We start from the raw sequence: 15,399 nt of genomic DNA on the forward strand, positions 1-15,399 counted from the left end.
TCAGTGAAGTTGGTCCAGATTTATACTGCTGAGGCTGACACAGGAGTTGGTCTTTCTCCCTTGTCTTAGCAGTGGCAGGATAGATGTCATCTGTGTATGTTTGTTGCTTGCTCCCTTCCTCATGTGCTGACACCCAAGACCATTAGGACCTGGCTGCAGTTTGTGTGGTGTGCAGCTCATGGGAAATCCAGAAAAGAGGATTAGCAGAAAGACAGGAAGAAACCTGTCACTTTAGATGAGCCCAGACAAGGAGCACTGGGCAAATTTGTATTGCAACCAGCTGCAGTTTTTATCCTCATGATGATCAATAAACTGGCTTATGACATAAGATTCCTGTTGGCATTTTAGCATATGTTGCATTTAGACCCAATGGGTTATGTATTTAACTAGTATCATTAAATGCACTATTACAATTTCATTTAAATGCATTACATTGCTGGTAAAGAGTGCGAACTGGAAGACATGAACAACGGAGCCCTCAGTTTTATCCACAGGCAGGTACAGCATATGAGCTTCCCCATGTTGCTTTGACTCTGCCCTGACCTGCCTCTCCAGTGTAAGTCAAGCTTCATTTCTATTCAGTCCTTGGGCTTTGCTGAGTCTGGCAGACAATTTTTTTTGCTTTTATTACCAGTCTATTGTAACCAGTCCACATGTCAATTTACTTCATACGGGTCATTGAAGAGCCTTTCAGTCTCTGTTGAACTGGATCAAATTACTACTAGTGACCTAGATGTGAAAGGCTACACAGCCCATTACCAATCTTCTGTAGAATCTGGCTGACATTCACTTGATGAAATAGACAAGGTGTTATATTCCACTCTGGTGCAAAGTGACATCATTTACATTAGGGCCAAACTGGAGTGGCCAGGAAAGAAGGTGTTATGGAGTGGCTCATGACTGAGAGTGCCGACCTCAGGACAGACTGTCAAAAAGCAGTCTGGGGCAGACACCCCAAACAGGTGGTATGTTCTATAATTAGATTTAACCAACCCAGTAACAAAGGTGAACTTCCAAAGTACCAGAGTAATCTTATAATGGAGTCACAGACAGTCCTATTAGATATTCCAGTCTATTTTGCCACCAGGGCAAGTTGGTCTATGTGATAAATGGTCACTTACACCAAAAATCACAAAATATTCAGGTTACTCCCAGTCCCAAGAGATCTGTCACTTATCCCAGATCAATTTGTACTGTAGGTCTCACACAAAAGCCAGCGCTGGTAACCAATCCTTTAACTAACTAAAGGTTTATTAAGTAGGAAAAAGAAATAAGAGTTATTTACAGGTTAAAGCAGGCAATGTATACACACAAGTGATTTTAGTCTATGGTTTCAAAAGGTGACAGATATAAGCACTGGATGTCTTTTCAGTGCTAACCCATGCCAAGAAGCATGGGGATCTCCAGGAGTATGTTGAGGACCCCATACCCCTCAGAATCCAGACAGCATAAAAGGGAGTTCGTTTCTCCTTGTCAGGGATTTTTATCCCAAAACTGCTGGGATGAATTCACGTGAAAACCTGTCCTGCCTGGAGGGAGTTAGGAATACAATCAACAAAGTCTCTGCCCTCTGATGCTACACAGTATGTCATTTGCCTTGGATGCCAGACAAGCACTTTACCTCAGTCAATGCTTCTTTTCCTGTTTGTTGAGTTACACAATTAGAGAGGTTTACAGTGTGAACACTCGATATAACTTTATATCATGGGCTATCAAGGTTATAAGTGGGATTAATACATGCAGCATCCTACAAGCGTTCTATAAAGTCGAAGCACATTCTTATCAACTTATCTAACATCTATTTTGATGATGCCAACTCACAGGTAAGCCAGACTAGTTTCCAGCTATACATTTTTTAGTGTTCAGTAAGGCCTTGGCATGAGCTGGCACCTGGTCTGTCAGCATTACAGTGTGTAGGGAGATGGTGAAATGTAGGTGGCACCGTAATTATGAAGTGCTTTGGAAGTGAAGAGAACCTTGAATTTAATGTGGAATAAAATGGGAAATGGGTGCAGAGAGTCAACAATGAGTGAAACAGACCTGACTCTCTGGAAAGGAAGGAGATATTGTAGCTGTGATTTGGAAGTGTGGGGCGGGCAGGGGAGAAGAAGTAGAGGTTGCAATCATCAGGACTGAAAATCACCATAGTATGGCTTAAAGTTTTGGCAACAGGGATGGAGAGAAAGGGATGAATCTGGAAAATGTAGAAGAAATGACCCTGCAAGAGCCTGGATGTAAGAGAAGGAAAGAGAAGAAGGAAAGGCGATATCAGGTAGTGAGTTTGCAAACTTGAAAGGGTGGGGCGAAGGATGACAGAATGAGGGGAAAGGAGAAGGTCTAGGGTAAAGAGAAGCTGGATTTAACCTATGTTAAGTCTGAGGCAAAGGTGAGTTATTTAGCAGCCTGTTCTGCAGGGGGCTGAGGTGAAAAGAGATGCAGAAGTGGATGGCAGGAAAGAAGCCAGGGGATGAACTGTAGCATTAGGAATCACTAGGGGACATCTGAAATTATGGGAGTGGATGAGAAGGCAGGGAGAAGAGGAGGTGACTAAGGACAGAGCTCTGGGGCACTCCAGCCAGGAGGGAGAAGGAGTGATGAAAGGTAAGAGAAGAACCAGCAAAACACTCATTGGCACCTCGCCTTCTAAAACGCTGTAAGAAAGTTACATTACATGAGACCAACCTTGCTTTTATTTGTTACTTGGCCTTTAAGATGATATCTACATTGCAAATGAGCCTTTTATTCATCTCCCCTGCCTTCTTCTGTTCCTGGTCCCAGAGAGAAGAATCCCCTGTTCATTGAATCATAGACTTTAAGGTCAGAAGGGACCATTATGATTGTCTAGTCTGACCTCCTGCACAACGCAGGCCACAGAATCTCACCCACCCACTCTTGTAACAAACCCTTAACATATGTCTGAGCTATGGAAGTCCTCAAATTGTGGTTTGAAGACTTCAAGATGCAGATAATCCTCCAGCAAGTGACCCGTGCCCCACACTGCAGAGGAAGGCAAAAACCCCGCAGGGTCTCTGTCAATCTGCCCTGGAGGAAAATTCCTTCCAGACCACAAATATGGCGATCAGCTAAACCCTGAGCATGTGGGCAAGACTCACCAGCCAGACACCCAGGAAAGAATTCTCTGATGTAACTCAGATCCCACCACATCTAACATCCCATCACAGGCCATTGGGCCTATTTACCACTAATAGTCAAAGATCAATTCATTGCCAATTGCCAAAATTAGGCTATCCCATCGTACCATCCCCCCCATAAACTTATCAGGCTTAGTCTTGAAGCCAGATATGTCTTTTCCCCTTGGAAGGCTGTTCCAGAACTTCACTCCTTTGATAGTTAGAAACAGTCATCTAATTTCAAGTCTCAACTTCCTGGTGGTCAGTTTATATCCATTTGTTCTTGTGTCCACATTGGTACTGAGCTTAAATAATTCCTCTCCCTCTCCGGTATTTATCCCTCTGATATAGTTATAGAGAGCAATCATAGAATCATAGAATATCAGGGTTGGAAGGGACCTCAGGAGGTCATCTAGTCCAACCCCCTGCTCAAAAGCAGGACCAATCCCCAATTAAATCATCCCAGCCAGGGCTTTGTCAAGCCTGACCTTAAAAACTTCTAAGGAAGGAGATTCCACCACCTCCCTAGGCAATGCATTCCAGTGTTTCACCACCCTCCTAGTGAAAAAGTTTTTCCTAATATCCAACCTAAACCTTCCCCACTGCAACTTGAGACCATTACTCCTTGTCCTGTCCTCTTCTACCACTGAGAATAGTCTAGAACCATCCTCTCTGGAACCACCTCTCAGGTAGTTGAAAGCAGCTATCAAATCCCCCCTCATTCTTCTCTTCTGCAGACTAAACAAGCCCAGTTCCCTCAGCCTCTCCTCATCAGTCATGTGTTCCAGACCCCTAATCATTTTTGTTGCCCTTCGCTGGACTCTTTCCAATTTATCCACATCCTTCTTGTAGTGTGGGGCCCAAAACTGGACACAGTACTCCAGATGAGGCCTCACCAATGTCGAATAGAGGGGGATGATCACGTCCCTCGATCTGCTCGCTATGCCCCTACTTATACATCCCAAAATGCCATTGGCCTTCTTGGCAACAAGGGCACACTGCTGACTCATATCCAGCTTCTCGTCCACTGTCACCCCTAGGTCCTTTTCCGCAGAACTGCTGTCTAGCCATTCGGTCCCTAGTCTGTAGCTGTGCATTGGGTTCTTCCGTCCTAAGTGCAGGACCCTGCACTTATCCTTATTGAACCTCATCAGATTTCTTTTGGCCCAATCCTCCAATTTGTCTAGGTCCCTCTGTATCCTATCCCTGCCCTCCAGCATATCTACCACTCCTCCCAGTTTAGTATCATCCGCAAATTTGCTGAGAGTGCAATCCACACCATCCTCCAGATCGTTTATGAAGATATTGAACAAAATCGGCCCCAGGACCGACCCCTGGGGCACTCCACTTGACACCGGCTGCCAACTAGACATGGAGCCATTGATCACTACCCGTTGAGCCCGACAATCTAGCCAACTTTCTACCCACCTTATAGTGCATTCATCCAGCCCATACTTCTTTAACTTGCTGACAAGAATACTGTGGGAGACCGTGTCAAAAGCTTTGCTAAAGTCAAGAAATTATACATCCACTGCTTTCCCTTCATCCACAGAACAAGTAATCTCATCCTAGAAGGTGATTAGATTAGTCAGGCATGACCTTCCCTTGGTGAATCCATGCTGACTGTTCCTGATCACTTTCCTCTCATGTAAGTGCTTCAGGATTGATTCTTTGAGGACCTGCTCCATGATTTTTCCGGGGACTGAAGTGAGGCTGACTGGCCTGTAGTTCCCAGGATCATCCTCCTTCCCTTTTTTAAAGATTGGCACTACATTAGCCTTTTTCCAGTCATCTGGGACTTCCCCCGTTCGCCACGAGTTTTCAAAGATAATGGCCAATTGCTCTGCAATCACAGCCGCCAGTTCCTTTAGCACTCTCGGATGCAACTCGTCTGGCCCCATGGACTTGTGCACGTCCAGCTTTTCTAAATAGTCCCTAACCACCTCTTTCTCCACAGAGGGCTGGCCATCTATTCCCCATGTTGTGATGCCCAGCGCAGCAGTCTGGGAGCTGACCTTGTTAGTTAAGACAGAGGCAAAAAAAGCATTGAGTACATTAGCTTTTTCCACATCCTCTGTCATTAGGTTGCCTCCCTAATTCATTAAGGGGCCCACACTTTCCTTGGCTTTCTTCTTGTTGCCAACATACCTGAAGAAACCCTTCTTGTTACTCTTAACATCTCTCGCTAACTGCAGCTCCAGGTGCGATTTGGCCCTCCTGATTTCATTCCTACATGCCCGAGCAATATTTTTATACTCTTCCCTGGTCATATGTCCAACCTTCCACTTCTTGTAAGCTTCTTTTTTATGTTTAAGATCCGCTAGGATTTCACCGTTAAGCCAAGCTGGTTGCCTGCCATATTTACTATTCTTTCGACACATCGGGATGGTTTGTCCCTGTAACCTCAACAGGGATTCCTTGAAATACAGCCAGCTCTCCTGGACTCGTTTCCCCTTCATGTCAGTCCCCCAGGGGATCCTACCCATCCGTTCCCTGAGGGAGTCGAAGTCTGCTTTCCTGAAGTCCAGGGTCCGTATCCTGCTGCTTACCTTTCTTCCCTGTGTCAGGATCCTGAACTCAACCAACTCATGGTCACTGCCTCCCAGATTCCCATCCACTTTTGCTTCCCCTACTAATTCTTCCCGGTTTGTGAGCAGCAGGTCAAGAAAAGCTCCCCCCCTAGTTGGCTCCTCTAGCACTTGCACCAGGAAATTGTCCCCTACGCTTTCCAAAAACTTCCTGGATTGTCTATGCACCGCTGTATTGCTCTCCCAGCAGATATCAGGAAAATTAAAGTCACCCATGAGAACCAGGGCGTGCGATCTAGTAGCTTCTGCGAGCTGCCGGAAGAAAGCTTCATCCACCTCATCCCCCTGGTCCGGTGGTCTATAGCAGACTCCCACCACTACATCACTCTTGTTGCTCACACTTCTAAACTTAATCCAGAGACACTCAGGTTTTTCTGCAGTTTCGTACCGGAGCTCTGAGCAGTCATACAGTGCTACTCCCCCACCTTTTCTGCCCTGCCTGTCCTTCCTGAACAGTTTATAACCATCCATGACAGTATTCCAGTCATGTGAGTTATCCCATCAAGTCTCTGTTATTCCAATCACGTCATAATTCCTTGACATCACCAGGACCTCCAGTTCTCCCTGCTTGTTTCCAAGGCTTTGTGCATTCGTATATAAGCACTTGAGATAACCTGCTGATCGCCCCTCATTCTCAGTATGAGGCAGGAGCCCTCCCCTCACAGACATTCCTGCCTGTGCTTCCTCCCGGTATCCCGCTTTCCCACTTACCTCAGGGCTTTGGTCTCCTTCCCCCGGTGAACCTAGTTTAAAGCCCTCCTCACTAGGTTAGCCAGCCTGCTCACAAAGATGCTCTTCCCTCTCTTCGTAAGGTGGAGCCCATCTCTGCCTAGCACTCCTCCTTCATGGAACACTATCCCATGGTCAAAGAATCCAAAGCCTTCTGTCCGACATCACCTGCGTAGCCATTCGTTGACTTCCACGATTCGACGGTCCCTACCCAGGCCTTTTCCTTCCACGGGGAGGATGGACGAGAACACCACTTGCGCCTCAAACTCCTTTATCCTTCTTCCCAGAGCCACATAGTCCACAGTGATCCGCTCAAGGTCATTCTTGGCAGTATCATTGGTGCCCACGTGGAGAAGCAGGAAGGGGTAGCGATCCGAGGGCTTGATGAGTCTTGGCAGTCTCTCCGTCACATCGCGAATCTTAGCCCCCGGCAAGCAGCAGACTTCTCGGTTTTCCCGGTCAGGGCGGCAGATAGACGACTCAGTCCCCTGGAGTAGAGAGTCCCCGACCACCACCACCCGCCTCCTTCTCTTGGGAGTGGTGGTCGTGGAACCCCCCATCTCAGGACAGTGCATCTCATGCTTTCCAACCAGCGGAGTCTCCTTCTGCTTTCTCCCCCCAGACATATCATCTGGTCCACTCTCCACAATGGTACCTGTGGAGAGAACATGAAAGCGGTTAGTTACCTGTGTCCGCATTGCTGGAACCCGGACATTCCCCCTTCTTCTGGAGGTCACATGTTGCCAAGCTTCTTCACTGGCCTCTTGGCTCCGCTGTGCAACCTGCTCTAAATCTTTAGAGCTTTGTGCCCATAGAAGCATATCCTGACTTTTGTCCAGAAAATCCTCCGTTTCTCGTATGCAACGCAGGGTCGTTATCTGTTGCTCCAGACCTTCAATCTTCTCTTCCAATATGGAGACCAGCTTGCACTTTGTACAGACAAAGTCGCTTCTGTCCTGTGGAAGAAAGACAAACATGGCACATCCAGTGCAGGTCACAACAGCTGAACCCCCCCACCCCCTTCCATATCACCTTCCTACTATGAGCTTCCTCAGAGAAGTTGGCAAGATGTAAGCCTCACTGGACTCACTCCAGGCGAACTCCCAGGCAAACTCCTGCTGTGTGCTGCTCTGCTGTCCCCCACTGCTCAGCTGGTTCGCGAAGTTCTGGCTATTTTTAAACAGCCAGGCTTCCCTGAAACAAACAAACAGACAGCCCCAGTGCCCGCCCCCTGCAGGCTACCAGCCAATCAGGCACTCGCTCAGGCTCTCACACTGCCCTTCCAGCAAACACACACTCCGGTACTTACTCAGCAAACACGCACTCGGATACTCACCAATCCCAGGCAAACTCCTGCTGTGTGCTGCTCTGCTGTCCCCCGCTGCTCAGCTGGTTCGCCGCCGCTCATATCTCCCCTCAGCCTTCTTTTGGTTAGGCTAAACAAGCCAAGCTCTTTGAGTCTCCTTTCATAAGACAGGTTTTCCATTCCTTGAATTATCCTAGTAGCCCTTCTCTGTACCTGTTCCAGTTTGAATTCATCCTTCTTAAACATGGGAGACCAGAACTGCACACAGTATTCCAGGTGAGGTCTCACCAGTGCCTTGTATAATGTTACTAACACCTCCTTATCTCTACTGGAAATACCTCTTGATGCATCCCAAGACCGCATTAGCTTTTTTCACAGCCATATCACTTTGGCGGCTCATAGTTATCCTGTGATCAACCAATACTCTGAGGTCTTTCTCCTCTTCTGTTACTTCCAAGTGATGCGTCCCCAGCTTATAACTAAAATTCTTGTTGTTTATCCCTAAATGCATGACCTTGCACTTTTCACTATTAAATTTCATCCTATTACTATTACTCCAGTTTACAAGGTCATCCAGATCCTCCTGTAGGCTATCCCAGTCCTTCTCTGTATTGGCAATACCTCCCAGCTTTGTGTCATCTGCAAACTTTATTAGCACACTCCCACCTTTTGTGCCAAGGTCAGTAATGAAATGAAAAGATTAAATAAGATTGGTCCCAAAACCAATCCCTGAGGAACTCCACTGGTAACCTCCCTGCAGCCTGACAGTTCACCTTTCAGTGTGACCCGTTGTAGTCTCCCCTTTAACCAGTTCCTGATCCACCTTTCAATTTTCATGTTGATCCCCATCTGAAGACAGATTTGCTGGAAAGAGAAGACACACAGTGCACTGGAACAATAATCCACAGCCTTGCAGTGACCTAGGAGGCAATTTAGAGGGTTGGTAACCAGCACCCAGAGTCCCCAAAAGCTCCATAACTAATTGAGAATTAAGGATGAGCTCACCTGCCCTACAGGATGCTTGTAGCTAGCTGGATAAATATGTATTTGTACAGCATAAGCCTGAAAGTCAAGATTCTAAAGCAGACGCAGAGCAAGAGACAGTCTTGTGTCATTCGGTTAATATATTCTTCTACACCAAGAGCAATGGATAATAGAAGAAAGTATCAAGGACACGTGGTATGCTGCCTACACTAGATGTTCCCTGTGCAGATTATTATTGTATTGTTGCTTTATTACTTGTATTATGATAATGGCTCCAATCAGGGATACAGGCCTCATTGTGCAAGGACCAGTAAAAATAGATCACAAAAGATGGTGCCTGCTGCCAAGGAGCTTACACTCTCAGTTTAGGCTATGTTTCTTTGCGTTGCAGAGCTTGCATCCCAGTTGCTCATGCAATGGGTAAGGAATGTGACTTGTCTCAAAAGAAAAGGGAGAGTTCCTGCACTGTTTGGTACTTGTAACGTCACATAACATCAGAACAGACCAACACAGGTGGAGATGTCAGAGGCAGGCTCAAGTCCCAAGAATATGTTGTGCTATATGTATGTTTGTTTCTAAATGTTAGGTCATGGCTGTGGAGAAGACAATATACTCACACCTTGCTGGAAAAGTCAGAGATCTGATCTGATCTAACCTATCATAGCATTGTGTGCGTGTGTATGGAAAAAGAGAAGGCATTGGCTATCATTATTATTAGATGGCTGGCTTTTCCAGCATGGTACCACAACTATTCATCCTATCACTAATGCACCAGCTCCATCTTGTGACCAGAAATGGCAGCATTTTCAGAGCGTTTCAAGTCCCTTTTGTGACCTAGTTTTCTCTCACGCGCGGTTGATAATAACTGCACTTTACGGTTTCTCTTAAACTTGCTTGTTTTTTTCAAAGAGCGTAACATTCAGCAACAAGCATAGGAGTGAGAATGGAATTGTGGCAGGAGAGCACTTAGATGCTAATGGTCTCGTCTGAAAGGTCTATGGTGGACGGCAAGCAGGGAGCCCCTTTCTGTCTCCTCTATCTTGCCTGTATCTCTACAGGTAAGGGAAATGCTGAGAAATCTTCTCTGTATGCAACACCTCTCATCTCTTTCAATTGACATGTTATCTGCCATCTTGCTGCCCAATCCACGCACTTGATTAGGTCCTTGGGGAGTCTCTCAGATGCCTCTTTAGTTATCTCTGCCTCCAGTTTGGGCTTTCAGCCCTCACTTTCATCCTCACTAAATTCACCCTAAAATGTAAGGAAATAATAAAGAATTTAATAACAAAAGGAGACCAATTTACCCTTAATTCATGCATTTTCACTGCTAAGAAACCATCCAGGCATTAAAGAGGATTGTCATGTAGAGGCTAGGAAAAAAAGCCGTCCTTCCTCAGCAGATTTTTAGCTTTTCCTGTCGTCTCAGATACGGAGCCCGCAATGTAATATGCTGTTTCTAATTCTATCCGCCAGGGGTGTGGTTGAGTGCGCGCACGCGGTTAGAAGATACAGAGCTGCAATGTCTAAAACACTGACGCTTTGCTAAAAGCCCTGGAGCAGCAGCACTTTTTCTACCAGTTACAGCAAAAATCATTATGGTCAAACCAACTAGCAGTAACATCCTTGCAAAACAGTCCGGGGGTTTAAAAGAAGGGCCTGCTCCTGTTGGAAGCGGTAAGAGCCACAGACCCCTTCTGCTGGGGTTCCAAGTTCCCTTCCTCCCCATTTAGGTAAATGAGTGTTGCTAATTAGCATCCCACAGCCTCGAGCCTCAGAGCTGGCTTAACCCTGGAGTCAGCGTTCCAGTGTGCACATCACAAACTGCATAGAAAGGATGAGACCCAACATCTTTGACTCATGGATAAACTGGGGGAGAAAAATCTGTGGCACTCTAGATTGTCCAGGAGTTTGGCTTGTGACTAAATGGGTCTCCTCCCAAAGATTTCTCCGGGAATTATGGAGCTAAATGCATATTTGACTGGTTCAGAATTTGATAAAATACACCCAGGAACCGTGTAGATTACAGCCATGTGTTATTTTGTTTACTGCACAAGAATGATAGCTCTCCTAACCATTAGGGGAGATCCAGCCCTAATAATTACCCAGTCTCCTGTTGGACATCTTCATTAGTTGTCTTGCCCTAAAGTACACAATATCTGGGACCGGGCCTGGAATGCCTTTAAAGAGACAATAACTCTTGGAACTGAAGGGTCTTCTAGTAGTAATATTACCAAACCTTCATAAAGAAGTCAAACCCTTGTGATGAAATCATGAGGGTTGGCCATGCTGTATTGGATGGGATGCTAGAAGAAAGGTCCATTAAATCAAACAAGTGGGCTGATTATCCAGCTTCTTTATACACATGATAGCCATAGTTGCCTTCAGAAGGTCTGAGACAAAGACTGAACAAAGAAGCTGTGACCGGGGTCCCAGTGGGGGCCAGCTGAGGTTACCCAATTAGGGTGAACTGCAAAGAATGGGGCAGACAAACCCCAAAGTTGGTGGATAATTCAATACATAGATCTACCAAGCTAGCATAAAACAGCTTCTTTATTACCTCACTGGTTGTCCGGAAACCAACAACACTTAAAGCAACCCAGCCTCAGGTATCCAAGTCAAATATGATGAAGATTTCTGAAAATCTTATTTCATCATATAAAAGAAAAGGTTCTACCAATCCCAAAGGATCAAACACTTTACCTCCCTGGTTATTGAATACTCCAGATCTTACCCAAATACATGCATACAGCCAATTCTTATTAACTAAACTAAAATTTATTAAAAAATGAGAGGGAGAGTATGATGAAAAGATCAGTATACATACAGACATGAGTTTGATTCTTGAGGTTTAGATACATAGCAGAGATGGTGAGCATTGTAGTTGCAAAGAGTTTTTAGAATTTAATTCATAGGTTTTACTCCAATGTCCAATATCATATCCAGGATGTACCAGCATAACTGGGATCTCATCTTGCGACTCAAACTTCCCCTGATGAAGCTTAAGCAGATCTGAGATAAGAAGGATCAGGACCCAAGGACCTTTCATATAATTTCAGGTCTTCTTTGAAAAGTTGGAATCCCTCCGAGAACAATAGGCCCTTATTTCCTAAGCATAGTCATTAATTATTCACAGACTAACATAAGGCAGTTTATCCATCAGGCAGTCTATCACCAGTACTTAGCTTTACGAATTAACATAAGACAATCACCTATTCCTTCACCATTTGCAGGGAGGGATTACCCAATAGGCAGACTAAGCACGTGCAAAGCAAAGCAGGGGGCATTAAAAAAAAGGTTTTGTTTTTTTTTAAAAAATCATATTTGATGTTTCAAAAAAAGTATCGAAGTAGTCATAAAAATCTGGGAAAAATCAGAACTTTGTTAGACTTCCTTACACTCCACTACACACTCTTCCCCCGTTTTTCTGTTCTTTTTTTATTACTTATCCCCACCTAAACCAGGGCGGCGTCCTCGAAATAATGTGAGGAAATGCAGTAAATTTGTTTTATTATTGATATATTATTCTGAGTTATACTTACTTATATCATACTTATTCAAGACAATATGTGATGAACTCATTGGTCTAATGAGTGACAAAGTTCGTTCAGCTATTGTGGATGAAATAAGAAACTGAAGTACCCAGCAGTAATCTGTCGACTCTACACCTGATCTTTCACATATTGATCAATTGATTATTGTACTAAGATATGTGTCTCCCACAGATGGAAAACCAGTTGAATGATTTATAACATTCCTCAATTTGAAAAGCCACACTGAAATGGAAGAAATGGAAAATCGAGTACTGCATTATCTGTGCCAAGTTTGCAAAATAGATTTCTCAAAGTGCAGAAGTCAGTCTTATGACAACGCTGCCAACATGTCGGAGCATTTTCAAGGAATGCAGAAGAAGCTTTTAGAACAGAACACATATGCCATATTCATACCATGTGCTGCACACACTTTCAATCTTGTTGGCCGCAGTACTGTTAATTATTGTCTGGTGGCAGTAAGTTTTTTTTCTCAACAGTCCAGTAACTTTATACATTTTTCTCTGCCTCAACACACTGATGGGCAGTTCTTAAAACATATTTGGGCCATGATCGTGTGTTGAAATCTCTTTCTAATACTTGCTGGGAGGCACGTGCAGTGGCAACAAGTGTTATTCTGGAGTCCTACTCAAAGATTGTGGATGCATAAGAAAGTATAGCTGAAGACCAATCACAAAAGGGAGAAACTATATGAGAGGCAGAAAACATTGCAAACAAGATGCAAGAACTAGAGTTTGTATTCATGTTGACCATGTGGAATGAAATATTACAACACTTTTACCACACAAGTCAAGCTCTCTTAAAAAAAAAAAGAATTAGATTTGAAAATATGTGCAGGCCTCTGTCAATCATTAGCAGACCACTTACACACTTTGAGGAATGATTTTGAAAGATTTGAAGACATATCAAAAGATATCTTGCCTGATACTAACTGCAAAGAAGCCCAGTCCCGCAAGCGAATCAGGAAAAGACAAGCAAATGATAGCAGTGCAACAGAAACAGCATTGAATCCTAGAGACAAATTTCGCGTATCTACTTAATAATTGATATACATGAAGCTCATATGAAGAGGAAAGGTGACGTGTACAAAGAAGTATCAAGTAGATTTTCTTTTCTAATCGATATGGACTTATCTGATGAACAATATTCACAAGGTTCCCAAAAGCTAGTTGACTCATACCCTGTTGACTTGAACATGAATCTCTGTGGAGAAGTACGGCAGTTCCACTGTTATATATGTGCAAAGTTTAATGAAACAGGAAAAATGAAATTCAGTCACATTGATCTTCATGACACAATACTGCAAGATGGAATACAATGTGCATTTCCAAATGTAGAGATCACACTACGTATTTTTCTAACATTGATGATTATTAACTGCTCCACAGAACGCTCTTTTTCTCAGCTGAAAAGGATAAAAAATCCCTCAGAGAACAGCAATGTGTCAGGACTGACTTGATTCACTTTCCCTATTGTGTATGGAAGTGGACATACTACTTCGAGTAAGCTTCAATGAATTTACCCAGAATTTTGAAATCAGAAAATCTAGAAAGAAGCTATTTTAATTTCAGCATACATGTAAGTTTTGTGTCATTTCAAAAAATAAAATTGTATTTTAAGGTATAGTATTGTTTTTATTTTGAAATACATATGGGGGGGCACCATAATCTTTTCAGTGCTTAATCTCTAAAGGTCTTAATCTGGCCCTGACCATTCGCTGTACATTTCAAAGAGAGATGAATAGGGAGATATCCTGTGTTTACAATTCATTTAAATGCTAGGATGTTCTTTTGATCTCTCAATTATCAGAATACAGCATAGACAGGGACTGTTGATTACATTGTTGACCCTATCATATATATATATATATATATATATATGGAAATACACAAACATTATCTCCCCCACATGTCTTTAAGGGTTGAATTTGAGTCATTTATTTTGCAGGATGTTTAACCTTTCTGGCCATGCATCACAGGAGCTTGTTATACAAATACTGTTGATGGGAAAATGCTAATGTTTTAATTAAAGATGTGGGACTAGATTTCCAAAAAAGCTCAGCACTTCACCTACAACATTGTGAGGCTCAGTCTGGCTTTGCATGAAGTCAGCGTTCTGGTGGTCCAGATATTTGAAAGAGCTCAACACATAGACTTTTTGAAAACCTGGCCATTTATTGTGTTGCTTAACCAGTTCTGGGTTGTCTTGAAAATCTGACCCACTGTCTCCTTTCTTTTAAAATAACTAAACTTCCCTGGGCTATAATGTCAGGCTCCAAACACAGATGTGGACATTCAGAAATGAAATGACTAATTTGCATTAGCTCATAAGTGTCCAATGCAGTGTAGCTGTAGCCATGTCAGTCCCAGAATATTTGAGAGACAAGGTGGGTGAGGTAATGTCTTTTCTTGGACCAACTTCTGTTGATGCCCCTCTCGCCCTCCAGGCATCCCCTCTGGGCGAGAGACAAGCTTTCTAGCTCTAGCTCTCTGTGGCTTGAAATCTAGTCTCTCACCAACAGAAGTTGGTGCAGGAAAAGATATTACCTCACCCATCTTGTCTCTAAGTGTACAAAGCATTTGTAGTATTAAATATAAACACCTGTCCCCTCAGCCCCATCATCTTTAACCTCGCCATGGAGCCGTTGCTGCGAGCGATCTCCAATGGCACAGATGGCTTCAACCTCCACAGTGAGAGGGTGAGCGTCCTGGCTTATGCGGATGACCTGGTCCTGACCACAGACGACCCAGAGAACCTCCAACATATGCTAGATGCCACCAGTCGAGCTGCCGATTGGATGGGGCTCCGCTTCAATGCAAAGAAGTGCGCAACTCTTCACATCGACGGCAGCAAAAGGGACTCAGTGCAGATGACAGGGTTCCAGATCCAGGGAGAGCCTGTCATCCCCCTGGCAGAGGGGCAGGAGTACCAGCACCTTGGCAAGCCAACGGGTTTCCGTGTCCAGCAGACACAAGATGAAACCATCCAGGAGATCTTGCAGGATGCTGCCAAGATCGACGCCTCCCTGCTAGCACCGTGGCAGAAGATAAACGCCCTGAACACCTTCCTGATCCCCCGCATCTCGTTCGTCCTAAGGGGATCCGCCGTGGCGA

The sequence above is a fragment of the Eretmochelys imbricata genome, chromosome 9, assembly GCF_965152235.1.
Source record: "Eretmochelys imbricata isolate rEreImb1 chromosome 9, rEreImb1.hap1, whole genome shotgun sequence".
Lineage (NCBI taxonomy): Eukaryota > Metazoa > Chordata > Testudines > Cheloniidae > Eretmochelys > Eretmochelys imbricata.